The sequence below is a fragment of the Phalangium opilio genome, unplaced genomic scaffold, assembly GCF_054372755.1.
Source record: "Phalangium opilio isolate 3A_F unplaced genomic scaffold, DU_Popi_V2 ptg000077l_1, whole genome shotgun sequence".
Taxonomy (NCBI): Eukaryota; Metazoa; Arthropoda; class Arachnida; order Opiliones; family Phalangiidae; genus Phalangium; species Phalangium opilio.
Window position 1 is genome coordinate 10,419,895 of NW_028324185.1, and position 19,861 is coordinate 10,439,755.

Genomic DNA, 19,861 nt, shown 5'->3' on the forward strand with positions numbered 1-19,861 from the left:
TGGGGATAAAAATAAGCTAGATCTCTTGAAAAACCCAGAATTACTACGTATCTACGTGAAGTTACGTATCGATGGTGTAGTGGTTATCACTTCCGCCTAACACGCGGAAGGTCCCAGGTTCGAGACCTGGTAGATACATGTTTTGACCATAGTGATTGGGCATAAAAATAAGCTAGATCTCTTGAAAAACTCAGAATTACTACGTATCGATGGTTTAGTAACGTATCTATGGTGTAGTGGTTATCACGTCCGCTTCACACGCGGAAGGTCCCAGGTTCGAGCCCTGGTAGATACAAGTTTTGACCATCGTGATTGGGCATAAAAATAAGCTAGATCTCTTGAAAAACCCAGAATTACTACGTATCTACGTGTAGTTACGTATCGATGGTGTAGTGGTTATCACTTCCGCCTAACACGCGGAAGGTCCCAGGTTCGAGACCTGGTAGATACATGTTTTGACCATAGTGATTGGGCATAAAAATAAGCTAGATCTCTTGAAAAACTCAGAATTACTACGTATCGATGGTTTAGTTACGTATCTATGGTGTAGTGGTTATCACGTCCGCTTCACACGCGGAAGATCCCAGGTTTGAGCCCTGGTAGATACAAGTTTTGACCATCGTGATTGGGCATAAAAATAAGCTAGATCTCTTGAAAAACCCAGAATTACTACGTATCTACGTGTAGTTACGTATCGATGGTGTAGTGGTTATCACGTCCGCCTATCACGCGGAAGGTCCCAGGTTCGAGACCTGGTAGATACACGTTTTGACCATCGTGATTGGGCATAAAAATAAGCTAGATCTCTTGAAAAACCCAGAATTACTACGTATCTACGGTGTAGTTACGTATCTATGGTGTAGTGGTTATCACGTCCGCTTCACACGCGGAAGGTCCCAGGTTCGAGCCCTGGTAGATACAAGTTTTGACCATTGTGATTGGGCATAAAAATAAGCTAGATCTCTTGAAAAACCCAGAATTACTACGTATCTACGTGTAGTTACGTATCGATGGTGTAGTGGTTATCACTTCCGCCTAACACGCGGAAGGTCCCAGGTTCGAGCCCTGGTAGATACACGTTTTGACCATAGTGATTGGGCATAAAAATAAGCTAGATCTCTTGAAAAACTCAGAATTACTACGTATCTATGGTGTAGTGGTTATCACGTCCGCTTCACACGCGGAAGGTCCCAGGTTCGAGCCCTGGTAGATACAAGTTTTGACCATCGTGATTGGGCATAAAAATAAGCTAGATCTCTTGAAAAACCCAGAATTACTAAGTATCTACGTGTAGTTACGTATCGATGGTGTAGTGGTTATCACGTCCGCCTATCACGCGGAAGGTCCCAGGTTCGAGACCTGGTAGATACACGTTTTGACCATAGTGATTGGGCATAAAAATAAGCTAGATCTCTTGAAAAACTCAGAATTACTACGTATCTATGGTGTAGTGGTTATCACGTCCGCCTAACACGCGGAAGGTCCCAGGTTCGAGCCCTGGTAGATACAAGTTTTGACCATCGTGATTGGGCATAAAAATAAGCTAGATCTCTTGAAAAACCCAGAATTACTACGTATCTACGGTGTAGTTACGTATCTATGGTGTAGTGGTTATCACGTCCGCTTCACACGCGGAAGGTCCCAGGTTCGAGCCCTGGTAGATACAAGTTTTGACCATTGTGATTGGGCATAAAAATAAGCTAGATCTCTTGAAAAACCCAGAATTACTACGTATCTACGTGTAGTTACGTATCGATGGTGTAGTGGTTATCACTTCCGCCTAACACGCGGAAGGTCCCAGGTTCGAGCCCTGGTAGATACACGTTTTGACCATAGTGATTGGGCATAAAAATAAGCTAGATCTCTTGAAAAACTCAGAATTACTACGTATCTATGGTGTAGTGGTTATCACGTCCGCTTCACACGCGGAAGGTCCCAGGTTCGAGCCCTGGTAGATACAAGTTTTGACCATCGTGATTGGGCATAAAAATAAGCTAGATCTCTTGAAAAACCCAGAATTACTAAGTATCTACGTGTAGTTACGTATCGATGGTGTAGTGGTTATCACGTCCGCCTATCACGCGGAAGGTCCCAGGTTCGAGACCTGGTAGATACACGTTTTGACCATAGTGATTGGGCATAAAAATAAGCTAGATCTCTTGAAAAACCCAGAATTACTACGTATCTTCGTGTAGTTACGTATCGATGGTGTAGTGGTTATCACTACCGCCTAACACGCGGAAGGTCCCAGGTTCACGACCTGGTAGATACATGTTTTGACCATAGTGATTGGGCACAAAAATAAGCTAGATCTCTTGAAAAACCCAGAATTACTACGTATCTATGGTGTAGTTACGTATCTATGGTGTAGTGGTTATCACGTCCGCTTCACACGCGGAAGTTCCCAGGTTCGAGCCCTGGTAGATACAAGTTTTGAACATTGTGATTGGGCATAAAAATAAGCTAGATCTCTTGAAAAACCCAGAATTACTACGTATCTACGTGTAGTTACGTATCGATGGTGTAGTGGTTATCACTTCCGCCTAACACGCGGAAGGTCCCAGGTTCGAGACCTGGTAGATACATGTTTTGACCATAGTGGTTGGGCATAAAAATAAGCTAGATCGCTTGAAAAACTCAGAATTACTACGTATCTATGGTGTAGTTACGTATCTATGGTGTAGTTACGTATCTATGGTGTAGTGGTTATCACGTCCGCCTAACACCCGGAAGGTCCCAGGTTCGAGCCCTGGTAGATACAACTTTTGACCATCGTGATTGGGCATAAAAATAAGCTAGATCTCTTGAAAAACCCAGAACTACTACGTATCTTCGTGTAGTTACGTATCGATGGTGTAGTGGTTATCACTTCCGCCTAACACGCGGAAGGTCCCAGGTTCGCGACCTGGTAGATACATGTTTTGAACATAGTGATTGGGCATAAAAATAAGCTAGATCTCTTGAAAAACCCAGAATTACTACGTATCTACGGTGTAGTTACGTATCTGTGGTGTAGTGGTTATCACGTCCGCTTCACACGCGGAAGGTCCCAGGTTCGAGCCCTGGTAGATACAAGTTTTGACCATCGTGATTGGGGATAAAAATAAGCTAGATCTCTTGAAAAACCCAGAATTACTACGTATCTACGTGAAGTTACGTATCGATGGTGTAGTGGTTATCACTTCCGCCTAACACGCGGAAGGTCCCAGGTTCGAGACCTGGTAGATACATGTTTTGACCATAGTGATTGGGCATAAAAATAAGCTAGATCTCTTGAAAAACTCAGAATTACTACGTATCGATGGTTTAGTTACGTATCTATGGTGTAGTGGTTATCACGTCCGCTTCACACGCGGAAGGTCCCAGGTTCGAGCCCTGGTAGATACAAGTTTTGACCATCGTGATTGGGCATAAAAATAAGCTAGATCTCTTGAAAAACCCAGAATTACTACGTATCTACGTGTAGTTACGTATCGATGGTGTAGTGGTTATCACTTCCGCCTAACACGCGGAAGGTCCCAGGTTCGAGCCCTGGTAGATACAACTTTTGACCATCGTGATTGGGCATAAAAATAAGCTAGATCTCTTGAAAAACCCAGAACTACTACGTATCTTCGTGTAGTTACGTATCGATGGTGTAGTGGTTATCACTTCCGCCTAACACGCGGAAGGTCCCAGGTTCGCGACCTGGTAGATACATGTTTTGAACATAGTGATTGGGCATAAAAATAAGCTAGATCTCTTGAAAAACCCAGAATTACTACGTATCTACGGTGTAGTTACGTATCTGTGGTGTAGTGGTTATCACGTCCGCTTCACACGCGGAAGGTCCCAGGTTCGAGCCCTGGTAGATACAAGTTTTGACCATCGTGATTGGGGATAAAAATAAGCTAGATCTCTTGAAAAACCCAGAATTACTACGTATCTACTTGAAGTTACGTATCGATGGTGTAGTGGTTATCACTTCCGCCTAACACGCGGAAGGTCCCAGGTTCGAGACCTGGTAGATACATGTTTTGACCATAGTGATTGGGCATAAAAATAAGCTAGATCTCTTGAAAAACTCAGAATTACTACGTATCGATGGTTTAGTAACGTATCTATGGTGTAGTGGTTATCACGTCCGCTTCACACGCGGAAGGTCCCAGGTTCGAGCCCTGGTAGATACAAGTTTTGACCATCGTGATTGGGCATAAAAATAAGCTAGATCTCTTGAAAAACCCAGAATTACTACGTATCTACGTGTAGTTACGTATCGATGGTGTAGTGGTTATCACTTCCGCCTAACACGCGGAAGGTCCCAGGTTCGAGACCTGGTAGATACATGTTTTGACCATAGTGATTGGGCATAAAAATAAGCTAGATCTCTTGAAAAACTCAGAATTACTACGTATCGATGGTTTAGTTACGTATCTATGGTGTAGTGGTTATCACGTCCGCTTCACACGCGGAAGGTCCCAGGTTCGAGCCCTGGTAGATACAAGTTTTGACCATCGTGATTGGGCATAAAAATAAGCTAGATCTCTTGAAAAACCCAGAATTACTACGTATCTACGTGTAGTTACGTATCGATGGTGTAGTGGTTATCACGTCTGCCTATCACGCGGAAGGTCCCAGGTTCGAGACCTGGTAGATACACGTTTTGACCATCGTGATTGGGCATAAAAATAAGCTAGATCTCTTGAAAAACCCAGAATTACTACGTATCTACGGTGTAGTTACGTATCTATGGTGTAGTGGTTATCACGTCCGCTTCACACGCGGAAGGTCCCAGGTTCGAGCCCTGGTAGATACAAGTTTTGACCATTGTGATTGGGCATAAAAATAAGCTAGATCTCTTGAAAAACCCAGAATTACTACGTATCTACGTGTAGTTACGTATCGATGGTGTAGTGGTTATCACTTCCGCCTAACACGCGGAAGGTCCCAGGTTCGAGCCCTGGTAGATACACGTTTTGACCATAGTGATTGGGCATAAAAATAAGCTAGATCTCTTGAAAAACTCAGAATTACTACGTATCTATGGTGTAGTGGTTATCACGTCCGCTTCACACGCGGAAGGTCCCAGGTTCGAGCCCTGGTAGATACAAGTTTTGACCATCGTGATTGGGCATAAAAATAAGCTAGATCTCTTGAAAAACCCAGAATTACTAAGTATCTACGTGTAGTTACGTATCGATGGTGTAGTGGTTATCACGTCCGCCTATCACGCGGAAGGTCCCAGGTTCGAGACCTGGTAGATACACGTTTTGACCATAGTGATTGGGCATAAAAATAAGCTAGATCTCTTGAAAAACTCAGATTTACTACGTATCTATGGTGTAGTGGTTATCACGTCCGCCTAACACGCGGAAGGTCCCAGGTTCGAGCCCTGGTAGATACAAGTTTTGACCATCGTGATTGGGCATAAAAATAAGCTAGATCTCTTGAAAAACCCAGAATTACTACGTATCTACGGTGTAGTTACGTATCTATGGTGTAGTGGTTATCACGTCCGCTTCACACGCGGAAGGTCCCAGGTTCGAGCCCTGGTAGATACAAGTTTTGACCATTGTGATTGGGCATAAAAATAAGCTAGATCTCTTGAAAAACCCAGAATTACTACGTATCTACGTGTAGTTACGTATCGATGGTGTAGTGGTTATCACTTCCGCCTAACACGCGGAAGGTCCCAGGTTCGAGCCCTGGTAGATACACGTTTTGACCATAGTGATTGGGCATAAAAATAAGCTAGATCTCTTGAAAAACTCAGAAGTACTACGTATCTATGGTGTAGTGGTTATCACGTCCGCTTCACACGCGGAAGGTCCCAGGTTCGAGCCCTGGTAGATACAAGTTTTGACCATCGTGATTGGGCATAAAAATAAGCTAGATCTCTTGAAAAACCCAGAATTACTAAATATCTACGTGTAGTTACGTATCGATGGTGTAGTGGTTATCACGTCCGCCTATCACGCGGAAGGTCCCAGGTTCGAGCCCTGGTAGATACACGTTTTGACCATAGTGATTGGGCATAAAAATAAGCTAGATCTCTTGAAAAACCCAGAATTACTACGTATCTACGTGTAGTTACGTATCGATGGTGTAGTGGTTATCACTTCCGCCTAACACGCGGAAGGTCCCAGGTTCGAGCCCTGGTAGATACACGTTTTGACCATAGTGATTGGGCATAAAAATAAGCTAGATCTCTTGAAAAACTCAGAATTACTACGTATCTATGGTGTAGTGGTTATCACGTCCGCTTCACACGCGGAAGGTCCCAGGTTCGAGCCCTGGTAGATACAAGTTTTGACCATCGTGATTGGGCATAAAAATAAGCTAGATCTCTTGAAAAACCCAGAATTACTAAGTATCTACGTGTAGTTACGTATCGATGGTGTAGTGGTTATCACGTCCGCCTATCACGCGGAAGGTCCCAGGTTCGAGACCTGGTAGATACACGTTTTGACCATAGTGATTGGGCATAAAAATAAGCTAGATCTCTTGAAAAACTCAGATTTACTACGTATCTATGGTGTAGTGGTTATCACGTCCGCCTAACACGCGGAAGGTCCCAGGTTCGAGCCCTGGTAGATACAAGTTTTGACCATCGTGATTGGGCATAAAAATAAGCTAGATCTCTTGAAAAACCCAGAATTACTACGTATCTACGGTGTAGTTACGTATCTATGGTGTAGTGGTTATCACGTCCGCTTCACACGCGGAAGGTCCCAGGTTCGAGCCCTGGTAGATACAAGTTTTGACCATTGTGATTGGGCATAAAAATAAGCTAGATCTCTTGAAAAACCCAGAATTACTACGTATCTACGTGTAGTTACGTATCGATGGTGTAGTGGTTATCACTTCCGCCTAACACGCGGAAGGTCCCAGGTTCGAGCCCTGGTAGATACACGTTTTGACCATAGTGATTGGGCATAAAAATAAGCTAGATCTCTTGAAAAACTCAGAAGTACTACGTATCTATGGTGTAGTGGTTATCACGTCCGCTTCACACGCGGAAGGTCCCAGGTTCGAGCCCTGGTAGATACAAGTTTTGACCATCGTGATTGGGCATAAAAATAAGCTAGATCTCTTGAAAAACCCAGAATTACTAAATATCTACGTGTAGTTACGTATCGATGGTGTAGTGGTTATCACGTCCGCCTATCACGCGGAAGGTCCCAGGTTCGAGACCTGGTAGATACACGTTTTGACCATAGTGATTGGGCATAAAAATAAGCTAGATCTCTTGAAAAACTCAGAATTACTACGTATCTATGGTGTAGTGGTTATCACGTCCGCCTAACACGCGGAAGGTCCCAGGTTCGAGCCCTGGTAGATACAAGTTTTGACCATTGTGATTGGGCATAAAAATAAGCTAGATCTCTTGAAAAACCCAGAATTACTACGTATCTACGTGTAGTTACGTATCGATGGTGTAGTGGTTATCACTTCCGCCTAAAACGCGGAAGGTCCCAGGTTCGCGACCTGGTAGATACATGTTTTGAACATAGTGATTGGGCATAAAAATAAGCTAGATCTCTTGAAAAACCCAGAATTACTACGTATCTACGGTGTAGTTACGTATCTGTGGTGTAGTGGTTATCACGTCCGCTTCACACGCGGAAGGTCCCAGGTTCGAGCCCTGGTAGATACAAGTTTTGACCATCGTGATTGGGGATAAAAATAAGCTAGATCTCTTGAAAAACCCAGAATTACTACGTATCTACGTGAAGTTACGTATCGATGGTGTAGTGGTTATCACTTCCGCCTAACACGCGGAAGGTCCCAGGTTCGAGACCTGGTAGATACATGTTTTGACCATAGTGATTGGGCATAAAAATAAGCTAGATCTCTTGAAAAACTCAGAATTACTACGTATCGATGGTTTAGTAACGTATCTATGGTGTAGTGGTTATCACGTCCGCTTCACACGCGGAAGGTCCCAGGTTCGAGCCCTGGTAGATACAAGTTTTGACCATCGTGATTGGGCATAAAAATAAGCTAGATCTCTTGAAAAACCCAGAATTACTACGTTTCTACGTGTAGTTACGTATCGATGGTGTAGTGGTTAACACTTCCGCCTAACACGCGGAAGGTCCCAGGTTCGAGACCTGGTAGATACATGTTTTGACCATAGTGATTGGGCATAAAAATAAGCTAGATCTCTTGAAAAACTCAGAATTACTACGTATCGATGGTTTAGTTACGTATCTATGGTGTAGTGGTTATCACGTCCGCTTCACACGCGGAAGGTCCCAGGTTCGAGCCCTGGTAGATACAAGTTTTGACCATCGTGATTGGGCATAAAAATAAGCTAGATCTCTTGAAAAACCCAGAATTACTACGTATCTACGTGTAGTTACGTATCGATGGTGTAGTGGTTATCACGTCTGCCTATCACGCGGAAGGTCCCAGGTTCGAGACCTGGTAGATACACGTTTTGACCATCGTGATTGGGCATAAAAATAAGCTAGATCTCTTGAAAAACCCAGAATTACTACGTATCTACGGTGTAGTTACGTATCTATGGTGTAGTGGTTATCACGTCCGCTTCACACGCGGAAGGTCCCAGGTTCGAGCCCTGGTAGATACAAGTTTTGACCATTGTGATTGGGCATAAAAATAAGCTAGATCTCTTGAAAAACCCAGAATTACTACGTATCTACGTGTAGTTACGTATCGATGGTGTAGTGGTTATCACTTCCGCCTAACACGCGGAAGGTCCCAGGTTCGAGCCCTGGTAGATACACGTTTTGACCATAGTGATTGGGCATAAAAATAAGCTAGATCTCTTGAAAAACTCAGAATTACTACGTATCTATGGTGTAGTGGTTATCACGTCCGCTTCACACGCGGAAGGTCCCAGGTTCGAGCCCTGGTAGATACAAGTTTTGACCATCGTGATTGGGCATAAAAATAAGCTAGATCTCTTGAAAAACCCAGAATTACTAAATATCTACGTGTAGTTACGTATCGATGGTGTAGTGGTTATCACGTCCGCCTATCACGCGGAAGGTCCCAGGTTCGAGACCTGGTAGATACACGTTTTGACCATAGTGATTGGGCATAAAAATAAGCTAGATCTCTTGAAAAACTCAGAATTACTACGTATCTATGGTGTAGTGGTTATCACGTCCGCCTAACACGCGGAAGGTCCCAGGTTCGAGCCCTGGTAGATACAAGTTTTGACCATCGTGATTGGGCATAAAAATAAGCTAGATCTCTTGAAAAACCCAGAATTACTACGTATCTACGGTGTAGTTACGTATCTATGGTGTAGTGGTTATCACGTCCGCTTCACACGCGGAAGGTCCCAGGTTCGAGCCCTGGTAGATACAAGTTTTGACCATTGTGATTGGGCATAAAAATAAGCTAGATCTCTTGAAAAACCCAGAATTACTACGTATCTACGTGTAGTTACGTATCGATGGTGTAGTGGTTATCACTTCCGCCTAACACGCGGAAGGTCCCAGGTTCGAGCCCTGGTAGATACACGTTTTGACCATAGTGATTGGGCATAAAAATAAGCTAGATCTCTTGAAAAACTCAGAATTACTACGTATCTATGGTGTAGTGGTTATCACGTCCGCTTCACACGCGGAAGGTCCCAGGTTCGAGCCCTGGTAGATACAAGTTTTGACCATCGTGATTGGGCATAAAAATAAGCTAGATCTCTTGAAAAACCCAGAATTACTAAATATCTACGTGTAGTTACGTATCGATGGTGTAGTGGTTATCACGTCCGCCTATCACGCGGAAGGTCCCAGGTTCGAGACCTGGTAGATACACGTTTTGACCATAGTGATTGGGCATAAAAATAAGCTAGATCTCTTGAAAAACTCAGAATTACTACGTATCTATGGTGTAGTGGTTATCACGTCCGCCTAACACGCGGAAGGTCCCAGGTTCGAGCCCTGGTAGATACAAGTTTTGACCATCGTGATTGGGCATAAAAATAAGCTAGATCTCTTGAAAAACCCAGAATTACTACGTATCTACGGTGTAGTTACGTATCTATGGTGTAGTGGTTATCACGTCCGCTTCACACGCGGAAGGTCCCAGGTTCGAGCCCTGGTAGATACAAGTTTTGACCATTGTGATTGGGCATAAAAATAAGCTAGATCTCTTGAAAAACCCAGAATTACTACGTATCTACGTGTAGTTACGTATCGATGGTGTAGTGGTTATCACTTCCGCCTAAAACGCGGAAGGTCCCAGGTTCGCGACCTGGTAGATACATGTTTTGAACATAGTGATTGGGCATAAAAATAAGCTAGATCTCTTGAAAAACCCAGAATTACTACGTATCTACGTGAAGTTACGTATCGATGGTGTAGTGGTTATCACTTCCGCCTAACACGCGGAAGGTCCCAGGTTCGAGACCTGGTAGATACATGTTTTGACCATAGTGATTGGGCATAAAAATAAGCTAGATCTCTTGAAAAACTCAGAATTACTACGTATCGATGGTTTAGTAACGTATCTATGGTGTAGTGGTTATCACGTCCGCTTCACACGCGGAAGGTCCCAGGTTCGAGCCCTGGTAGATACAAGTTTTGACCATCGTGATTGGGCATAAAAATAAGCTAGATCTCTTGAAAAACCCAGAATTACTACGTATCTACGTGTAGTTACGTATCGATGGTGTAGTGGTTAACACTTCCGCCTAACACGCGGAAGGTCCCAGGTTCGAGACCTGGTAGATACATGTTTTGACCATAGTGATTGGGCATAAAAATAAGCTAGATCTCTTGAAAAACTCAGAATTACTACGTATCGATGGTTTAGTTACGTATCTATGGTGTAGTGGTTATCACGTCCGCTTCACACGCGGAAGGTCCCAGGTTCGAGCCCTGGTAGATACAAGTTTTGACCATCGTGATTGGGCATAAAAATAAGCTAGATCTCTTGAAAAACCCAGAATTACTACGTATCTACGTGTAGTTACGTATCGATGGTGTAGTGGTTATCACGTCTGCCTATCACGCGGAAGGTCCCAGGTTCGAGACCTGGTAGATACACGTTTTGACCATCGTGATTGGGCATAAAAATAAGCTAGATCTCTTGAAAAACCCAGAATTACTACGTATCTACGGTGTAGTTACGTATCTATGGTGTAGTGGTTATCACGTCCGCTTCACACGCGGAAGGTCCCAGGTTCGAGCCCTGGTAGATACAAGTTTTGACCATTGTGATTGGGCATAAAAATAAGCTAGATCTCTTGAAAAACCCAGAATTACTACGTATCTACGTGTAGTTACGTATCGATGGTGTAGTGGTTATCACTTCCGCCTAACACGCGGAAGGTCCCAGGTTCGAGCCCTGGTAGATACACGTTTTGACCATAGTGATTGGGCATAAAAATAAGCTAGATCTCTTGAAAAACTCAGAATTACTACGTATCTATGGTGTAGTGGTTATCACGTCCGCTTCACACGCGGAAGGTCCCAGGTTCGAGCCCTGGTAGATACAAGTTTTGACCATCGTGATTGGGCATAAAAATAAGCTAGATCTCTTGAAAAACCCAGAATTACTAAATATCTACGTGTAGTTACGTATCGATGGTGTAGTGGTTATCACGTCCGCCTATCACGCGGAAGGTCCCAGGTTCGAGACCTGGTAGATACACGTTTTGACCATAGTGATTGGGCATAAAAATAAGCTAGATCTCTTGAAAAACTCAGAATTACTACGTATCTATGGTGTAGTGGTTATCACGTCCGCCTAACACGCGGAAGGTCCCAGGTTCGAGCCCTGGTAGATACAAGTTTTGACCATCGTGATTGGGCATAAAAATAAGCTAGATCTCTTGAAAAACCCAGAATTACTACGTATCTACGGTGTAGTTACGTATCTATGGTGTAGTGGTTATCACGTCCGCTTCACACGCGGAAGGTCCCAGGTTCGAGCCCTGGTAGATACAAGTTTTGACCATTGTGATTGGGCATAAAAATAAGCTAGATCTCTTGAAAAACCCAGAATTACTACGTATCTACGTGTAGTTACGTATCGATGGTGTAGTGGTTATCACTTCCGCCTAACACGCGGAAGGTCCCAGGTTCGAGCCCTGGTAGATACACGTTTTGACCATAGTGATTGGGCATAAAAATAAGCTAGATCTCTTGAAAAACTCAGAATTACTACGTATCTATGGTGTAGTGGTTATCACGTCCGCTTCACACGCGGAAGGTCCCAGGTTCGAGCCCTGGTAGATACAAGTTTTGACCATCGTGATTGGGCATAAAAATAAGCTAGATCTCTTGAAAAACCCAGAATTACTAAGTATCTACGTGTAGTTACGTATCGATGGTGTAGTGGTTATCACGTCCGCCTATCACGCGGAAGGTCCCAGGTTCGAGACCTGGTAGATACACGTTTTGACCATAGTGATTGGGCATAAAAATAAGCTAGATCTCTTGAAAAACTCAGAATTACTACGTATCTATGGTGTAGTGGTTATCACGTCCGCCTAACACGCGGAAGGTCCCAGGTTCGAGCCCTGGTAGATACAAGTTTTGACCATCGTGATTGGGCATAAAAATAAGCTAGATCTCTTGAAAAACCCAGAATTACTACGTATCTACGGTGTAGTTACGTATCTATGGTGTAGTGGTTATCACGTCCGCTTCACACGCGGAAGGTCCCAGGTTCGAGCCCTGGTAGATACAAGTGTTGACCATTGTGATTGGGCATAAAAATAAGCTAGATCTCTTGAAAAACCCAGAATTACTACGTATCTACGTGTAGTTACGTATCGATGGTGTAGTGGTTATCACTTCCGCCTATCACGCGGAAGGTCCCAGGTTCGAGACCTGGTAGATACACGTTTTGACCATCGTGATTGGGCATAAAAATAAGCTAGATCTCTTGAAAAACCCAGAATTACTACGTATCTACGGTGTAGTTACGTATCTATGGTGTAGTGGTTATCACGTCCGCTTCCCACGCGGAAGGTCCCAGGTTCGAGCCCTGGTAGATACAAGTTTTGACCATTGTGATTGGGCATAAAAATAAGCTAGATCTCTTGAAAAACCCAGAATTACTACGTATCTACGTGTAGTTACGTATCGATGGTGTAGTGGTTATCACGTCCGCTTCACACGCGGAAGGTCCCAGGTTCGAGCCCTGGTATATACAAGTTTTGACCATCGTGATTGGGCATAAAAATAAGCTAGATCTCTTGAAAAACCCAGAATTACTACGTATCTACGTGTAGTTACGTATCGATGGTGTAGTGGTTATCACTTCCGCCTAACACGCGGAAGGTCCCAGGTTCGAGACCTGGTAGATACATGTTTTGACCATAGTGATTGGGCATAAAAATAAGCTAGATCTCTTGAAAAACTCAGAATTACTACGTATCGATGGTTTAGTTACGTATCTATGGTGTAGTGGTTATCACGTCCGCTTCACACGCGGAAGGTCCCAGGTTCGAGCCCTGGTAGATACAAGTTTTGACCATCGTGATTGGGCATAAAAATAAGCTAGATCTCTTGAAAAACCCAGAATTACTACGTATCTACGTGTAGTTACGTATCGATGGTGTAGTGGTTATCACGTCCGCCTATCACGCGGAAGGTCCCAGGTTCGAGACCTGGTAGATACACGTTTTGACCATAGTGATTGGGCATAAAAATAAGCTAGATCTCTTGAAAAACCCAGAATTACTACGTATCTACGGTGTAGTTACGTATCGATGGTGTAGTGGTTATCACTTCCGCCTAACACGCGGAAGGTCCCAGGTTCGAGACCTGGTAGATACATGTTTTGACCATAGTGGTTGGGCATAAAAATAAGCTAGATCGCTTGAAAAACCCAGAATTACTAAGTATCTACGTGTAGTTACGTATCGATGGTGTAGTGGTTATCACGTCCGCCTATCACGCGGAAGGTCCCAGGTTCGAGACCTGGTAGATACACGTTTTGACCATAGTGATTGGGCATAAAAATAAGCTAGATCTCTTGAAAAACTCAGAATTACTACGTATCTATGGTGTAGTGGTTATCACGTCCGCCTAACACGCGGAAGGTCCCAGGTTCGAGCCCTGGTAGATACAAGTTTTGACCATCGTGATTGGGCATAAAAATAAGCTAGATCTCTTGAAAAACCCAGAATTACTACGTATCTACGGTGTAGTTACGTATCTATGGTGTAGTGGTTATCACGTCCGCTTCACACGCGGAAGGTCCCAGGTTCGAGCCCTGGTAGATACAAGTGTTGACCATTGTGATTGGGCATAAAAATAAGCTAGATCTCTTGAAAAACCCAGAATTACTACGTATCTACGTGTAGTTACGTATCGATGGTGTAGTGGTTATCACGTCCGCTTCACACGCGGAAGGTCCCAGGTTCGAGCCCTGGTATATACAAGTTTTGACCATCGTGATTGGGCATAAAAATAAGCTAGATCTCTTGAAAAACCCAGAATTACTACGTATCTACGGTGTAGTTACGTATCGATGGTGTAGTGGTTATCACTTCCGCCTAACACGCGGAAGGTCCCAGGTTCGAGACCTGGTAGATACATGTTTTGACCATAGTGGTTGGGCATAAAAATAAGCTAGATCGCTTGAAAAACTCAGAATTACTACGTATCGATGGTTTAGTTACGTATCTATGGTGTAGTGGTTATCACGTCCGCTTCACACGCGGAAGGTCCCAGGTTCGAGCCCTGGTAGATACAAGTTTTGACCATTGTGATTGGGCATAAAAATAAGCTAGATCTCTTGAAAAACCCAGAATTACTAAGTATCTACGTGTAGTTACGTATCGATGGTGTAGTGGTTATCACGTCCGCCTATCACGCGGAAAGTCCCAGGTTCGAGACCTGGTAGATACACGTTTTGACCATAGTGATTGGGCATAAAAATAAGCTAGATCTCTTGAAAAACTCAGAATTACTACGTATCTATGGTGTAGTGGTTATCACGTCCGCCTAACACGCGGAAGGTCCCAGGTTCGAGCCCTGGTAGATACAAGTTTTGACCATCGTGATTGGGCATAAAAATAAGCTAGATCTCTTGAAAAACCCAGAATTACTACGTATCTACGGTGTAGTTACGTATCTATGGTGTAGTGGTTATCACGTCCGCTTCACACGCGGAAGGTCCCAGGTTCGAGCCCTGGTAGATACAAGTGTTGACCATTGTGATTGGGCATAAAAATAAGCTAGATCTCTTGAAAAACCCAGAATTACTACGTATCTACGTGTAGTTACGTATCGATGGTGTAGTGGTTATCACTTCCGCCTATCACGCGGAAGGTCCCAGGTTCGAGACCTGGTAGATACACGTTTTGACCATCGTGATTGGGCATAAAAATAAGCTAGATCTCTTGAAAAACCCAGAATTACTACGTATCTACGGTGTAGTTACGTATCTATGGTGTAGTGGTTATCACGTCCGCTTCCCACGCGGAAGGTCCCAGGTTCGAGCCCTGGTAGATACAAGTTTTGACCATTGTGATTGGGCATAAAAATAAGCTAGATCTCTTGAAAAACCCAGAATTACTACGTATCTACGTGTAGTTACGTATCGATGGTGTAGTGGTTATCACGTCCGCTTCACACGCGGAAGGTCCCAGGTTCGAGCCCTGGTATATACAAGTTTTGACCATCGTGATTGGGCATAAAAATAAGCTAGATCTCTTGAAAAACCCAGAATTACTACGTATCTACGTGTAGTTACGTATCGATGGTGTAGTGGTTATCACTTCCGCCTAACACGCGGAAGGTCCCAGGTTCGAGACCTGGTAGATACATGTTTTGACCATAGTGATTGGGCATAAAAATAAGCTAGATCTCTTGAAAAACTCAGAATTACTACGTATCGATGGTTTAGTTACGTATCTATGGTGTAGTGGTTATCACGTCCGCTTCACACGCGGAAGGTCCCAGGTTCGAGCCCTGGTAGATACAAGTTTTGACCATCGTGATTGGGCATAAAAATAAGCTAGATCTCTTGAAAAACCCAGAATTACTACGTATCTACGTGTAGTTACGTATCGATGGTGTAGTGGTTATCACGTCCGCCTATCACGCGGAAGGTCTCAGGTTCGAGACCTGGTAGATACACGTTTTGACCATAGTGATTGGGCATAAAAATAAGCTAGATCTCTTGAAAAACTCAGAATTACTACGTATCTATGGTGTAGTGGTTATCACGTCCGCTTCACACGCGGAAGGTCCCAGGTTCGAGCCCTGGTAGATACAAGTTTTGACCATAGTGATTGGGCATAAAAATAAGCTAGATCTCTTGAAAAACTCAGAATTACTACGTATCTATGGTGTAGTGGTTATCACGTCCGCCTAACACGCGGAAGGTCCCAGGTTCGAGCCCTGGTAGATACAAGTTTTGACCATCGTGATTGGGCATAAAAATAAGCTAGATCTCTTGAAAAACCCAGAATTACTACGTATCTACGGTGTAGTTACGTATCGATGGTGTAGTGGTTATCACTTCCGCCTAACACGCGGAAGGTCCCAGGTTCGAGACCTGGTAGATACATGTTTTGACCATAGTGGTTGGGCATAAAAATAAGCTAGATCGCTTGAAAAACCCAGAATTACTAAGTATCTACGTGTAGTTACGTATCGATGGTGTAGTGGTTATCACGTCCGCCTATCACGCGGAAGGTCCCAGGTTCGAGACCTGGTAGATACACGTTTTGACCATAGTGATTGGGCATAAAAATAAGCTAGATCTCTTGAAAAACTCAGAATTACTACGTATCTATGGTGTAGTGGTTATCACGTCCGCCTAACACGCGGAAGGTCCCAGGTTCGAGCCCTGGTAGATACAAGTTTTGACCATCGTGATTGGGCATAAAAATAAGCTAGATCTCTTGAACAACCCAGAATTACTACGTATCTACGGTGTAGTTACGTATCTATGGTGTAGTGGTTATCACGTCCGCTTCACACGCGGAAGGTCCCAGGTTCGAGCCCTGGTAGATACAAGTGTTGACCATTGTGATTGGGCATAAAAATAAGCTAGATCTCTTGAAAAACCCAGAATTACTACGTATCTACGTGTAGTTACGTATCGATGGTGTAGTGGTTATCACTTCCGCCTATCACGCGGAAGGTCCCAGGTTCGAGACCTGGTAGATACACGTTTTGACCATCGTGATTGGGCATAAAAATAAGCTAGATCTCTTGAAAAACCCAGAATTACTACGTATCTACGTGTAGTTACGTATCGATGGTGTAGTGGTTATCACGTCCGCCTATCACGCGGAAGGTCCCAGGTTCGAGACCTGGTAGATACACGTTTTGACCATAGTGATTGGGCATAAAAATAAGCTAGATCTCTTGAAAAACTCAGAATTACTACGTATCTATGGTGTAGTGGTTATCACGTCCGCCTAACACGCGGAAGGTCCCAGGTTCGAGCCCTGGTAGATACAAGTTTTGACCATCGTGATTGGGCATGAAAATAAGCTAGATCTCTTGAAAAACCCAGAATTACTACGTATCTACGGTGTAGTTACGTATCGATGGTGTAGTGGTTATCACTTCCGCCTAACACGCGGAAGGACCCAGGTTCGAGACCTGGTAGATACATGTTTTGACCATAGTGGTTGGGCATAAAAATAAGCTAGATCGCTTGAAAAACCCAGAATTACTAAGTATCTACGTGTAGTTACGTATCGATGGTGTAGTGGTTATCACGTCCGCCTATCACGCGGAAGGTCCCAGGTTCGAGACCTGGTAGATACACGTTTTGACCATAGTGATTGGGCATAAAAATAAGCTAGATCTCTTTAAAAACTCAGAATTACTACGTATCTATGGTGTAGTGGTTATCACGTCCGCCTAACACGCGGAAGGTCCCAGGTTCGAGCCCTGGTAGATACAAGTTTTGACCATCGTGATTGGGCATAAAAATAAGCTAGATCTCTTGAAAAACCCAGAATTACTACGTATCTACGGTGTAGTTACGTATCTATGGTGTAGTGGTTATCACGTCCGCTTCACACGCGGAAGGTCCCAGGTTCGAGCCCTGGTAGATACAAGTGTTGACCATTGTGATTGGGCATAAAAATAAGCTAGATCTCTTGAAAAACCCAGAATTACTACGTATCTACGTGTAGTTACGTATCGATGGTGTAGTGGTTATCACTTCCGCCTATCACGCGGAAGGTCCCAGGTTCGAGACCTGGTAGATACACGTTTTGACCATCGTGATTGGGCATAAAAATAAGCTAGATCTCTTGAAAAACCCAGAATTACTACGTATCTACGGTGTAGTTACGTATCTATGGTGTAGTGGTTATCACGTCCGCTTCCCACGCGGAAGGTCCCAGGTTCGAGCCCTGGTAGATACAAGTTTTGACCATTGTGATTGGGCATAAAAATAAGCTAGATCTCTTGAAAAACCCAGAATTACTACGTATCTACGTGTAGTTACGTATCGATGGTGTAGTGGTTATCACGTCCGCTTCACACGCGGAAGGTCCCAGGTTCGAGCCCTGGTATATACAAGTTTTGACCATCGTGATTGGGCATAAAAATAAGCTAGATCTCTTGAAAAACCCAGAATTACTACGTATCTACGTGTAGTTACGTATCGATGGTGTAGTGGTTATCACTTCCGCCTAACACGCGGAAGGTCCCAGGTTCGAGACCTGGTAGATACATGTTTTGACCATAGTGATTGGGCATAAAAATAAGCTAGATCTCTTGAAAAACTCAGAATTACTACGTATCGATGGTTTAGCTACGTATCTATGGTGTAGTGGTTATCACGTCCGCTTCACACGCGGAAGGTCCCAGGTTCGAGCCCTGGTAGATACAAGTTTTGACCATCGTGATTGGGCATAAAAATAAGCTAGATCTCTTGAAAAACCCAGAATTACTACGTATCTACGTGTAGTTACGTATCGATGGTGTAGTGGTTATCACGTCCGCCTATCACGCGGAAGGTCCCAGGTTCGAGACCTGGTAGATACACGTTTTGACCATAGTGATTGGGCATAAAAATAAGCTAGATCTCTTGAAAAACTCAGAATTACTACGTATCTATGGTGTAGTGGTTATCACGTCCGCTTCACACGCGGAAGGTCCCAGGTTCGAGCCCTGGTAGATACAAGTTTTGACCATAGTGATTGGGCATAAAAATAAGCTAGATCTCTTGAAAAACTCAGAATTACTACGTATCTATGGTGTAGTGGTTATCACGTCCGCCTAACACGCGGAAGGTCCCAGGTTCGAGCCCTGGTAGATACAAGTTTTGACCATCGTGATTGGGCATAAAAATAAGCTAGATCTCTTGAAAAACCCAGAATTACTACGTATCTACGGTGTAGTTACGTATCGATGGTGTAGTGGTTATCACTTCCGCCTAACACGCGGAAGGTCCCAGGTTCGAGACCTGGTAGATACATGTTTTGACCATAGTGGTTGGGCATAAAAATAAGCTAGATCGCTTGAAAAACCCAGAATTACTAAGTATCTACGTGTAGTTACGTATCGATGGTGTAGTGGTTATCACGTCCGCCTATCACGCGGAAGGTCCCAGGTTCGAGACCTGGTAGATACACGTTTTGACCATAGTGATTGGGCATAAAAATAAGCTAGATCTCTTGAAAAACTCAGAATTACTACGTATCTATGGTGTAGTGGTTATCACGTCCGCCTAACACGCGGAAGGTCCCAGGTTCGAGCCCTGGTATATACAAGTTTTGACCATCGTGATTGGGCATAAAAATAAGCTAGATCTCTTGAAAAACCCAGAATTACTACGTATCTACGGTGTAGTTACGTATCTATGGTGTAGTGGTTATCACGTCCGCTTCACACGCGGAAGGTCCCAGGTTCGAGCCCTGGTAGATACAAGTTTTGACCATCGTGATTGGGCATAAAAATAAGCTAGATCT

General features: G+C 43.8%; 101 non-coding genes across 101 annotated transcripts; all 101 read left to right on the forward strand.

Annotated features, from left to right (window-relative positions):
* The first annotated feature begins 222 nt into the window (after positions 1 to 222).
* On the forward strand, positions 223 to 295 carry TRNAV-CAC (transfer RNA valine (anticodon CAC)). The gene has a single exon. It is a non-coding gene; the product is annotated as a tRNA-Val (tRNA).
* A 240-nt stretch (positions 296 to 535) lies between these two features.
* TRNAV-CAC (transfer RNA valine (anticodon CAC)) lies at positions 536 to 608 on the forward strand. The gene has a single exon. It is a non-coding gene; the product is annotated as a tRNA-Val (tRNA).
* Positions 609 to 691: 83 nt separating this feature from the next.
* TRNAD-AUC (transfer RNA aspartic acid (anticodon AUC)) lies at positions 692 to 764 on the forward strand. The gene has a single exon. It is a non-coding gene; the product is annotated as a tRNA-Asp (tRNA).
* Positions 765 to 848: 84 nt separating this feature from the next.
* TRNAV-CAC (transfer RNA valine (anticodon CAC)) lies at positions 849 to 921 on the forward strand. Its single transcript has one exon. It is a non-coding gene; the product is annotated as a tRNA-Val (tRNA).
* Positions 922 to 1,142: 221 nt separating this feature from the next.
* TRNAV-CAC (transfer RNA valine (anticodon CAC)) lies at positions 1,143 to 1,215 on the forward strand. Its single transcript has one exon. It is a non-coding gene; the product is annotated as a tRNA-Val (tRNA).
* Positions 1,216 to 1,298: 83 nt separating this feature from the next.
* Positions 1,299 to 1,371, forward strand: TRNAD-AUC (transfer RNA aspartic acid (anticodon AUC)). Its single transcript has one exon. It is a non-coding gene; the product is annotated as a tRNA-Asp (tRNA).
* A 65-nt stretch (positions 1,372 to 1,436) lies between these two features.
* Positions 1,437 to 1,509, forward strand: TRNAV-AAC (transfer RNA valine (anticodon AAC)). Its single transcript has one exon. It is a non-coding gene; the product is annotated as a tRNA-Val (tRNA).
* Positions 1,510 to 1,593: 84 nt separating this feature from the next.
* Positions 1,594 to 1,666, forward strand: TRNAV-CAC (transfer RNA valine (anticodon CAC)). The gene has a single exon. It is a non-coding gene; the product is annotated as a tRNA-Val (tRNA).
* A 221-nt stretch (positions 1,667 to 1,887) lies between these two features.
* On the forward strand, positions 1,888 to 1,960 carry TRNAV-CAC (transfer RNA valine (anticodon CAC)). Its single transcript has one exon. It is a non-coding gene; the product is annotated as a tRNA-Val (tRNA).
* An 83-nt stretch (positions 1,961 to 2,043) lies between these two features.
* TRNAD-AUC (transfer RNA aspartic acid (anticodon AUC)) lies at positions 2,044 to 2,116 on the forward strand. The gene has a single exon. It is a non-coding gene; the product is annotated as a tRNA-Asp (tRNA).
* Positions 2,117 to 2,356: 240 nt separating this feature from the next.
* TRNAV-CAC (transfer RNA valine (anticodon CAC)) lies at positions 2,357 to 2,429 on the forward strand. Its single transcript has one exon. It is a non-coding gene; the product is annotated as a tRNA-Val (tRNA).
* Positions 2,430 to 2,688: 259 nt separating this feature from the next.
* On the forward strand, positions 2,689 to 2,761 carry TRNAV-AAC (transfer RNA valine (anticodon AAC)). The gene has a single exon. It is a non-coding gene; the product is annotated as a tRNA-Val (tRNA).
* Positions 2,762 to 3,001: 240 nt separating this feature from the next.
* On the forward strand, positions 3,002 to 3,074 carry TRNAV-CAC (transfer RNA valine (anticodon CAC)). The gene has a single exon. It is a non-coding gene; the product is annotated as a tRNA-Val (tRNA).
* Positions 3,075 to 3,314: 240 nt separating this feature from the next.
* On the forward strand, positions 3,315 to 3,387 carry TRNAV-CAC (transfer RNA valine (anticodon CAC)). Its single transcript has one exon. It is a non-coding gene; the product is annotated as a tRNA-Val (tRNA).
* Positions 3,388 to 3,783: 396 nt separating this feature from the next.
* On the forward strand, positions 3,784 to 3,856 carry TRNAV-CAC (transfer RNA valine (anticodon CAC)). Its single transcript has one exon. It is a non-coding gene; the product is annotated as a tRNA-Val (tRNA).
* A 240-nt stretch (positions 3,857 to 4,096) lies between these two features.
* Positions 4,097 to 4,169, forward strand: TRNAV-CAC (transfer RNA valine (anticodon CAC)). The gene has a single exon. It is a non-coding gene; the product is annotated as a tRNA-Val (tRNA).
* Positions 4,170 to 4,409: 240 nt separating this feature from the next.
* TRNAV-CAC (transfer RNA valine (anticodon CAC)) lies at positions 4,410 to 4,482 on the forward strand. The gene has a single exon. It is a non-coding gene; the product is annotated as a tRNA-Val (tRNA).
* An 83-nt stretch (positions 4,483 to 4,565) lies between these two features.
* TRNAD-AUC (transfer RNA aspartic acid (anticodon AUC)) lies at positions 4,566 to 4,638 on the forward strand. The gene has a single exon. It is a non-coding gene; the product is annotated as a tRNA-Asp (tRNA).
* An 84-nt stretch (positions 4,639 to 4,722) lies between these two features.
* Positions 4,723 to 4,795, forward strand: TRNAV-CAC (transfer RNA valine (anticodon CAC)). The gene has a single exon. It is a non-coding gene; the product is annotated as a tRNA-Val (tRNA).
* A 221-nt stretch (positions 4,796 to 5,016) lies between these two features.
* On the forward strand, positions 5,017 to 5,089 carry TRNAV-CAC (transfer RNA valine (anticodon CAC)). Its single transcript has one exon. It is a non-coding gene; the product is annotated as a tRNA-Val (tRNA).
* An 83-nt stretch (positions 5,090 to 5,172) lies between these two features.
* Positions 5,173 to 5,245, forward strand: TRNAD-AUC (transfer RNA aspartic acid (anticodon AUC)). The gene has a single exon. It is a non-coding gene; the product is annotated as a tRNA-Asp (tRNA).
* Positions 5,246 to 5,310: 65 nt separating this feature from the next.
* Positions 5,311 to 5,383, forward strand: TRNAV-AAC (transfer RNA valine (anticodon AAC)). Its single transcript has one exon. It is a non-coding gene; the product is annotated as a tRNA-Val (tRNA).
* An 84-nt stretch (positions 5,384 to 5,467) lies between these two features.
* On the forward strand, positions 5,468 to 5,540 carry TRNAV-CAC (transfer RNA valine (anticodon CAC)). The gene has a single exon. It is a non-coding gene; the product is annotated as a tRNA-Val (tRNA).
* Positions 5,541 to 5,761: 221 nt separating this feature from the next.
* TRNAV-CAC (transfer RNA valine (anticodon CAC)) lies at positions 5,762 to 5,834 on the forward strand. The gene has a single exon. It is a non-coding gene; the product is annotated as a tRNA-Val (tRNA).
* Positions 5,835 to 5,917: 83 nt separating this feature from the next.
* Positions 5,918 to 5,990, forward strand: TRNAD-AUC (transfer RNA aspartic acid (anticodon AUC)). The gene has a single exon. It is a non-coding gene; the product is annotated as a tRNA-Asp (tRNA).
* Positions 5,991 to 6,211: 221 nt separating this feature from the next.
* TRNAV-CAC (transfer RNA valine (anticodon CAC)) lies at positions 6,212 to 6,284 on the forward strand. Its single transcript has one exon. It is a non-coding gene; the product is annotated as a tRNA-Val (tRNA).
* An 83-nt stretch (positions 6,285 to 6,367) lies between these two features.
* Positions 6,368 to 6,440, forward strand: TRNAD-AUC (transfer RNA aspartic acid (anticodon AUC)). The gene has a single exon. It is a non-coding gene; the product is annotated as a tRNA-Asp (tRNA).
* A 65-nt stretch (positions 6,441 to 6,505) lies between these two features.
* Positions 6,506 to 6,578, forward strand: TRNAV-AAC (transfer RNA valine (anticodon AAC)). The gene has a single exon. It is a non-coding gene; the product is annotated as a tRNA-Val (tRNA).
* An 84-nt stretch (positions 6,579 to 6,662) lies between these two features.
* TRNAV-CAC (transfer RNA valine (anticodon CAC)) lies at positions 6,663 to 6,735 on the forward strand. The gene has a single exon. It is a non-coding gene; the product is annotated as a tRNA-Val (tRNA).
* Positions 6,736 to 6,956: 221 nt separating this feature from the next.
* TRNAV-CAC (transfer RNA valine (anticodon CAC)) lies at positions 6,957 to 7,029 on the forward strand. Its single transcript has one exon. It is a non-coding gene; the product is annotated as a tRNA-Val (tRNA).
* An 83-nt stretch (positions 7,030 to 7,112) lies between these two features.
* On the forward strand, positions 7,113 to 7,185 carry TRNAD-AUC (transfer RNA aspartic acid (anticodon AUC)). The gene has a single exon. It is a non-coding gene; the product is annotated as a tRNA-Asp (tRNA).
* Positions 7,186 to 7,250: 65 nt separating this feature from the next.
* On the forward strand, positions 7,251 to 7,323 carry TRNAV-AAC (transfer RNA valine (anticodon AAC)). Its single transcript has one exon. It is a non-coding gene; the product is annotated as a tRNA-Val (tRNA).
* An 83-nt stretch (positions 7,324 to 7,406) lies between these two features.
* Positions 7,407 to 7,479, forward strand: TRNAF-AAA (transfer RNA phenylalanine (anticodon AAA)). Its single transcript has one exon. It is a non-coding gene; the product is annotated as a tRNA-Phe (tRNA).
* An 84-nt stretch (positions 7,480 to 7,563) lies between these two features.
* TRNAV-CAC (transfer RNA valine (anticodon CAC)) lies at positions 7,564 to 7,636 on the forward strand. Its single transcript has one exon. It is a non-coding gene; the product is annotated as a tRNA-Val (tRNA).
* Positions 7,637 to 7,876: 240 nt separating this feature from the next.
* Positions 7,877 to 7,949, forward strand: TRNAV-CAC (transfer RNA valine (anticodon CAC)). Its single transcript has one exon. It is a non-coding gene; the product is annotated as a tRNA-Val (tRNA).
* A 240-nt stretch (positions 7,950 to 8,189) lies between these two features.
* TRNAV-CAC (transfer RNA valine (anticodon CAC)) lies at positions 8,190 to 8,262 on the forward strand. Its single transcript has one exon. It is a non-coding gene; the product is annotated as a tRNA-Val (tRNA).
* Positions 8,263 to 8,345: 83 nt separating this feature from the next.
* On the forward strand, positions 8,346 to 8,418 carry TRNAD-AUC (transfer RNA aspartic acid (anticodon AUC)). Its single transcript has one exon. It is a non-coding gene; the product is annotated as a tRNA-Asp (tRNA).
* An 84-nt stretch (positions 8,419 to 8,502) lies between these two features.
* On the forward strand, positions 8,503 to 8,575 carry TRNAV-CAC (transfer RNA valine (anticodon CAC)). Its single transcript has one exon. It is a non-coding gene; the product is annotated as a tRNA-Val (tRNA).
* A 221-nt stretch (positions 8,576 to 8,796) lies between these two features.
* Positions 8,797 to 8,869, forward strand: TRNAV-CAC (transfer RNA valine (anticodon CAC)). The gene has a single exon. It is a non-coding gene; the product is annotated as a tRNA-Val (tRNA).
* An 83-nt stretch (positions 8,870 to 8,952) lies between these two features.
* On the forward strand, positions 8,953 to 9,025 carry TRNAD-AUC (transfer RNA aspartic acid (anticodon AUC)). Its single transcript has one exon. It is a non-coding gene; the product is annotated as a tRNA-Asp (tRNA).
* A 65-nt stretch (positions 9,026 to 9,090) lies between these two features.
* Positions 9,091 to 9,163, forward strand: TRNAV-AAC (transfer RNA valine (anticodon AAC)). The gene has a single exon. It is a non-coding gene; the product is annotated as a tRNA-Val (tRNA).
* Positions 9,164 to 9,247: 84 nt separating this feature from the next.
* TRNAV-CAC (transfer RNA valine (anticodon CAC)) lies at positions 9,248 to 9,320 on the forward strand. Its single transcript has one exon. It is a non-coding gene; the product is annotated as a tRNA-Val (tRNA).
* Positions 9,321 to 9,403: 83 nt separating this feature from the next.
* TRNAV-AAC (transfer RNA valine (anticodon AAC)) lies at positions 9,404 to 9,476 on the forward strand. Its single transcript has one exon. It is a non-coding gene; the product is annotated as a tRNA-Val (tRNA).
* A 65-nt stretch (positions 9,477 to 9,541) lies between these two features.
* TRNAV-CAC (transfer RNA valine (anticodon CAC)) lies at positions 9,542 to 9,614 on the forward strand. The gene has a single exon. It is a non-coding gene; the product is annotated as a tRNA-Val (tRNA).
* An 83-nt stretch (positions 9,615 to 9,697) lies between these two features.
* TRNAD-AUC (transfer RNA aspartic acid (anticodon AUC)) lies at positions 9,698 to 9,770 on the forward strand. The gene has a single exon. It is a non-coding gene; the product is annotated as a tRNA-Asp (tRNA).
* A 65-nt stretch (positions 9,771 to 9,835) lies between these two features.
* TRNAV-AAC (transfer RNA valine (anticodon AAC)) lies at positions 9,836 to 9,908 on the forward strand. The gene has a single exon. It is a non-coding gene; the product is annotated as a tRNA-Val (tRNA).
* An 84-nt stretch (positions 9,909 to 9,992) lies between these two features.
* On the forward strand, positions 9,993 to 10,065 carry TRNAV-CAC (transfer RNA valine (anticodon CAC)). Its single transcript has one exon. It is a non-coding gene; the product is annotated as a tRNA-Val (tRNA).
* Positions 10,066 to 10,148: 83 nt separating this feature from the next.
* Positions 10,149 to 10,221, forward strand: TRNAF-AAA (transfer RNA phenylalanine (anticodon AAA)). Its single transcript has one exon. It is a non-coding gene; the product is annotated as a tRNA-Phe (tRNA).
* Positions 10,222 to 10,461: 240 nt separating this feature from the next.
* Positions 10,462 to 10,534, forward strand: TRNAV-CAC (transfer RNA valine (anticodon CAC)). The gene has a single exon. It is a non-coding gene; the product is annotated as a tRNA-Val (tRNA).
* A 240-nt stretch (positions 10,535 to 10,774) lies between these two features.
* On the forward strand, positions 10,775 to 10,847 carry TRNAV-CAC (transfer RNA valine (anticodon CAC)). Its single transcript has one exon. It is a non-coding gene; the product is annotated as a tRNA-Val (tRNA).
* Positions 10,848 to 10,930: 83 nt separating this feature from the next.
* TRNAD-AUC (transfer RNA aspartic acid (anticodon AUC)) lies at positions 10,931 to 11,003 on the forward strand. The gene has a single exon. It is a non-coding gene; the product is annotated as a tRNA-Asp (tRNA).
* Positions 11,004 to 11,087: 84 nt separating this feature from the next.
* On the forward strand, positions 11,088 to 11,160 carry TRNAV-CAC (transfer RNA valine (anticodon CAC)). Its single transcript has one exon. It is a non-coding gene; the product is annotated as a tRNA-Val (tRNA).
* Positions 11,161 to 11,243: 83 nt separating this feature from the next.
* On the forward strand, positions 11,244 to 11,316 carry TRNAV-AAC (transfer RNA valine (anticodon AAC)). Its single transcript has one exon. It is a non-coding gene; the product is annotated as a tRNA-Val (tRNA).
* A 65-nt stretch (positions 11,317 to 11,381) lies between these two features.
* TRNAV-CAC (transfer RNA valine (anticodon CAC)) lies at positions 11,382 to 11,454 on the forward strand. The gene has a single exon. It is a non-coding gene; the product is annotated as a tRNA-Val (tRNA).
* Positions 11,455 to 11,537: 83 nt separating this feature from the next.
* On the forward strand, positions 11,538 to 11,610 carry TRNAD-AUC (transfer RNA aspartic acid (anticodon AUC)). Its single transcript has one exon. It is a non-coding gene; the product is annotated as a tRNA-Asp (tRNA).
* Positions 11,611 to 11,675: 65 nt separating this feature from the next.
* Positions 11,676 to 11,748, forward strand: TRNAV-AAC (transfer RNA valine (anticodon AAC)). Its single transcript has one exon. It is a non-coding gene; the product is annotated as a tRNA-Val (tRNA).
* Positions 11,749 to 11,832: 84 nt separating this feature from the next.
* Positions 11,833 to 11,905, forward strand: TRNAV-CAC (transfer RNA valine (anticodon CAC)). Its single transcript has one exon. It is a non-coding gene; the product is annotated as a tRNA-Val (tRNA).
* An 83-nt stretch (positions 11,906 to 11,988) lies between these two features.
* On the forward strand, positions 11,989 to 12,061 carry TRNAV-AAC (transfer RNA valine (anticodon AAC)). Its single transcript has one exon. It is a non-coding gene; the product is annotated as a tRNA-Val (tRNA).
* A 65-nt stretch (positions 12,062 to 12,126) lies between these two features.
* TRNAV-CAC (transfer RNA valine (anticodon CAC)) lies at positions 12,127 to 12,199 on the forward strand. The gene has a single exon. It is a non-coding gene; the product is annotated as a tRNA-Val (tRNA).
* Positions 12,200 to 12,282: 83 nt separating this feature from the next.
* On the forward strand, positions 12,283 to 12,355 carry TRNAD-AUC (transfer RNA aspartic acid (anticodon AUC)). The gene has a single exon. It is a non-coding gene; the product is annotated as a tRNA-Asp (tRNA).
* Positions 12,356 to 12,420: 65 nt separating this feature from the next.
* TRNAV-AAC (transfer RNA valine (anticodon AAC)) lies at positions 12,421 to 12,493 on the forward strand. The gene has a single exon. It is a non-coding gene; the product is annotated as a tRNA-Val (tRNA).
* Positions 12,494 to 12,577: 84 nt separating this feature from the next.
* TRNAV-CAC (transfer RNA valine (anticodon CAC)) lies at positions 12,578 to 12,650 on the forward strand. Its single transcript has one exon. It is a non-coding gene; the product is annotated as a tRNA-Val (tRNA).
* Positions 12,651 to 12,733: 83 nt separating this feature from the next.
* Positions 12,734 to 12,806, forward strand: TRNAD-AUC (transfer RNA aspartic acid (anticodon AUC)). Its single transcript has one exon. It is a non-coding gene; the product is annotated as a tRNA-Asp (tRNA).
* Positions 12,807 to 12,890: 84 nt separating this feature from the next.
* Positions 12,891 to 12,963, forward strand: TRNAG-CCC (transfer RNA glycine (anticodon CCC)). Its single transcript has one exon. It is a non-coding gene; the product is annotated as a tRNA-Gly (tRNA).
* An 88-nt stretch (positions 12,964 to 13,051) lies between these two features.
* On the forward strand, positions 13,052 to 13,119 carry TRNAV-CAC (transfer RNA valine (anticodon CAC)). The gene has a single exon. It is a non-coding gene; the product is annotated as a tRNA-Val (tRNA).
* Positions 13,120 to 13,359: 240 nt separating this feature from the next.
* On the forward strand, positions 13,360 to 13,432 carry TRNAV-CAC (transfer RNA valine (anticodon CAC)). Its single transcript has one exon. It is a non-coding gene; the product is annotated as a tRNA-Val (tRNA).
* An 83-nt stretch (positions 13,433 to 13,515) lies between these two features.
* On the forward strand, positions 13,516 to 13,588 carry TRNAD-AUC (transfer RNA aspartic acid (anticodon AUC)). Its single transcript has one exon. It is a non-coding gene; the product is annotated as a tRNA-Asp (tRNA).
* A 240-nt stretch (positions 13,589 to 13,828) lies between these two features.
* Positions 13,829 to 13,901, forward strand: TRNAD-AUC (transfer RNA aspartic acid (anticodon AUC)). Its single transcript has one exon. It is a non-coding gene; the product is annotated as a tRNA-Asp (tRNA).
* Positions 13,902 to 13,966: 65 nt separating this feature from the next.
* Positions 13,967 to 14,039, forward strand: TRNAV-AAC (transfer RNA valine (anticodon AAC)). The gene has a single exon. It is a non-coding gene; the product is annotated as a tRNA-Val (tRNA).
* An 84-nt stretch (positions 14,040 to 14,123) lies between these two features.
* TRNAV-CAC (transfer RNA valine (anticodon CAC)) lies at positions 14,124 to 14,196 on the forward strand. The gene has a single exon. It is a non-coding gene; the product is annotated as a tRNA-Val (tRNA).
* Positions 14,197 to 14,284: 88 nt separating this feature from the next.
* On the forward strand, positions 14,285 to 14,352 carry TRNAV-CAC (transfer RNA valine (anticodon CAC)). Its single transcript has one exon. It is a non-coding gene; the product is annotated as a tRNA-Val (tRNA).
* A 241-nt stretch (positions 14,353 to 14,593) lies between these two features.
* Positions 14,594 to 14,666, forward strand: TRNAV-CAC (transfer RNA valine (anticodon CAC)). The gene has a single exon. It is a non-coding gene; the product is annotated as a tRNA-Val (tRNA).
* Positions 14,667 to 14,749: 83 nt separating this feature from the next.
* TRNAD-AUC (transfer RNA aspartic acid (anticodon AUC)) lies at positions 14,750 to 14,822 on the forward strand. The gene has a single exon. It is a non-coding gene; the product is annotated as a tRNA-Asp (tRNA).
* Positions 14,823 to 14,887: 65 nt separating this feature from the next.
* Positions 14,888 to 14,960, forward strand: TRNAV-AAC (transfer RNA valine (anticodon AAC)). Its single transcript has one exon. It is a non-coding gene; the product is annotated as a tRNA-Val (tRNA).
* An 84-nt stretch (positions 14,961 to 15,044) lies between these two features.
* Positions 15,045 to 15,117, forward strand: TRNAV-CAC (transfer RNA valine (anticodon CAC)). Its single transcript has one exon. It is a non-coding gene; the product is annotated as a tRNA-Val (tRNA).
* Positions 15,118 to 15,200: 83 nt separating this feature from the next.
* Positions 15,201 to 15,273, forward strand: TRNAD-AUC (transfer RNA aspartic acid (anticodon AUC)). Its single transcript has one exon. It is a non-coding gene; the product is annotated as a tRNA-Asp (tRNA).
* An 84-nt stretch (positions 15,274 to 15,357) lies between these two features.
* TRNAG-CCC (transfer RNA glycine (anticodon CCC)) lies at positions 15,358 to 15,430 on the forward strand. Its single transcript has one exon. It is a non-coding gene; the product is annotated as a tRNA-Gly (tRNA).
* An 88-nt stretch (positions 15,431 to 15,518) lies between these two features.
* Positions 15,519 to 15,586, forward strand: TRNAV-CAC (transfer RNA valine (anticodon CAC)). The gene has a single exon. It is a non-coding gene; the product is annotated as a tRNA-Val (tRNA).
* Positions 15,587 to 15,826: 240 nt separating this feature from the next.
* On the forward strand, positions 15,827 to 15,899 carry TRNAV-CAC (transfer RNA valine (anticodon CAC)). Its single transcript has one exon. It is a non-coding gene; the product is annotated as a tRNA-Val (tRNA).
* An 83-nt stretch (positions 15,900 to 15,982) lies between these two features.
* Positions 15,983 to 16,055, forward strand: TRNAD-AUC (transfer RNA aspartic acid (anticodon AUC)). The gene has a single exon. It is a non-coding gene; the product is annotated as a tRNA-Asp (tRNA).
* Positions 16,056 to 16,120: 65 nt separating this feature from the next.
* Positions 16,121 to 16,193, forward strand: TRNAV-CAC (transfer RNA valine (anticodon CAC)). Its single transcript has one exon. It is a non-coding gene; the product is annotated as a tRNA-Val (tRNA).
* A 65-nt stretch (positions 16,194 to 16,258) lies between these two features.
* TRNAV-AAC (transfer RNA valine (anticodon AAC)) lies at positions 16,259 to 16,331 on the forward strand. The gene has a single exon. It is a non-coding gene; the product is annotated as a tRNA-Val (tRNA).
* Positions 16,332 to 16,571: 240 nt separating this feature from the next.
* TRNAD-AUC (transfer RNA aspartic acid (anticodon AUC)) lies at positions 16,572 to 16,644 on the forward strand. The gene has a single exon. It is a non-coding gene; the product is annotated as a tRNA-Asp (tRNA).
* Positions 16,645 to 16,709: 65 nt separating this feature from the next.
* On the forward strand, positions 16,710 to 16,782 carry TRNAV-AAC (transfer RNA valine (anticodon AAC)). The gene has a single exon. It is a non-coding gene; the product is annotated as a tRNA-Val (tRNA).
* An 84-nt stretch (positions 16,783 to 16,866) lies between these two features.
* Positions 16,867 to 16,939, forward strand: TRNAV-CAC (transfer RNA valine (anticodon CAC)). The gene has a single exon. It is a non-coding gene; the product is annotated as a tRNA-Val (tRNA).
* Positions 16,940 to 17,022: 83 nt separating this feature from the next.
* On the forward strand, positions 17,023 to 17,095 carry TRNAD-AUC (transfer RNA aspartic acid (anticodon AUC)). Its single transcript has one exon. It is a non-coding gene; the product is annotated as a tRNA-Asp (tRNA).
* Positions 17,096 to 17,178: 83 nt separating this feature from the next.
* Positions 17,179 to 17,251, forward strand: TRNAD-AUC (transfer RNA aspartic acid (anticodon AUC)). Its single transcript has one exon. It is a non-coding gene; the product is annotated as a tRNA-Asp (tRNA).
* Positions 17,252 to 17,316: 65 nt separating this feature from the next.
* TRNAV-AAC (transfer RNA valine (anticodon AAC)) lies at positions 17,317 to 17,389 on the forward strand. The gene has a single exon. It is a non-coding gene; the product is annotated as a tRNA-Val (tRNA).
* Positions 17,390 to 17,629: 240 nt separating this feature from the next.
* On the forward strand, positions 17,630 to 17,702 carry TRNAD-AUC (transfer RNA aspartic acid (anticodon AUC)). Its single transcript has one exon. It is a non-coding gene; the product is annotated as a tRNA-Asp (tRNA).
* A 65-nt stretch (positions 17,703 to 17,767) lies between these two features.
* TRNAV-AAC (transfer RNA valine (anticodon AAC)) lies at positions 17,768 to 17,840 on the forward strand. The gene has a single exon. It is a non-coding gene; the product is annotated as a tRNA-Val (tRNA).
* An 84-nt stretch (positions 17,841 to 17,924) lies between these two features.
* Positions 17,925 to 17,997, forward strand: TRNAV-CAC (transfer RNA valine (anticodon CAC)). Its single transcript has one exon. It is a non-coding gene; the product is annotated as a tRNA-Val (tRNA).
* Positions 17,998 to 18,080: 83 nt separating this feature from the next.
* On the forward strand, positions 18,081 to 18,153 carry TRNAD-AUC (transfer RNA aspartic acid (anticodon AUC)). Its single transcript has one exon. It is a non-coding gene; the product is annotated as a tRNA-Asp (tRNA).
* Positions 18,154 to 18,237: 84 nt separating this feature from the next.
* TRNAG-CCC (transfer RNA glycine (anticodon CCC)) lies at positions 18,238 to 18,310 on the forward strand. Its single transcript has one exon. It is a non-coding gene; the product is annotated as a tRNA-Gly (tRNA).
* An 88-nt stretch (positions 18,311 to 18,398) lies between these two features.
* On the forward strand, positions 18,399 to 18,466 carry TRNAV-CAC (transfer RNA valine (anticodon CAC)). Its single transcript has one exon. It is a non-coding gene; the product is annotated as a tRNA-Val (tRNA).
* Positions 18,467 to 18,706: 240 nt separating this feature from the next.
* TRNAV-CAC (transfer RNA valine (anticodon CAC)) lies at positions 18,707 to 18,779 on the forward strand. The gene has a single exon. It is a non-coding gene; the product is annotated as a tRNA-Val (tRNA).
* Positions 18,780 to 18,862: 83 nt separating this feature from the next.
* TRNAD-AUC (transfer RNA aspartic acid (anticodon AUC)) lies at positions 18,863 to 18,935 on the forward strand. The gene has a single exon. It is a non-coding gene; the product is annotated as a tRNA-Asp (tRNA).
* Positions 18,936 to 19,000: 65 nt separating this feature from the next.
* On the forward strand, positions 19,001 to 19,073 carry TRNAV-CAC (transfer RNA valine (anticodon CAC)). Its single transcript has one exon. It is a non-coding gene; the product is annotated as a tRNA-Val (tRNA).
* Positions 19,074 to 19,138: 65 nt separating this feature from the next.
* TRNAV-AAC (transfer RNA valine (anticodon AAC)) lies at positions 19,139 to 19,211 on the forward strand. Its single transcript has one exon. It is a non-coding gene; the product is annotated as a tRNA-Val (tRNA).
* Positions 19,212 to 19,451: 240 nt separating this feature from the next.
* TRNAD-AUC (transfer RNA aspartic acid (anticodon AUC)) lies at positions 19,452 to 19,524 on the forward strand. Its single transcript has one exon. It is a non-coding gene; the product is annotated as a tRNA-Asp (tRNA).
* Positions 19,525 to 19,589: 65 nt separating this feature from the next.
* Positions 19,590 to 19,662, forward strand: TRNAV-AAC (transfer RNA valine (anticodon AAC)). The gene has a single exon. It is a non-coding gene; the product is annotated as a tRNA-Val (tRNA).
* An 84-nt stretch (positions 19,663 to 19,746) lies between these two features.
* TRNAV-CAC (transfer RNA valine (anticodon CAC)) lies at positions 19,747 to 19,819 on the forward strand. The gene has a single exon. It is a non-coding gene; the product is annotated as a tRNA-Val (tRNA).
* Positions 19,820 to 19,861: the final 42 nt, after the last annotated feature.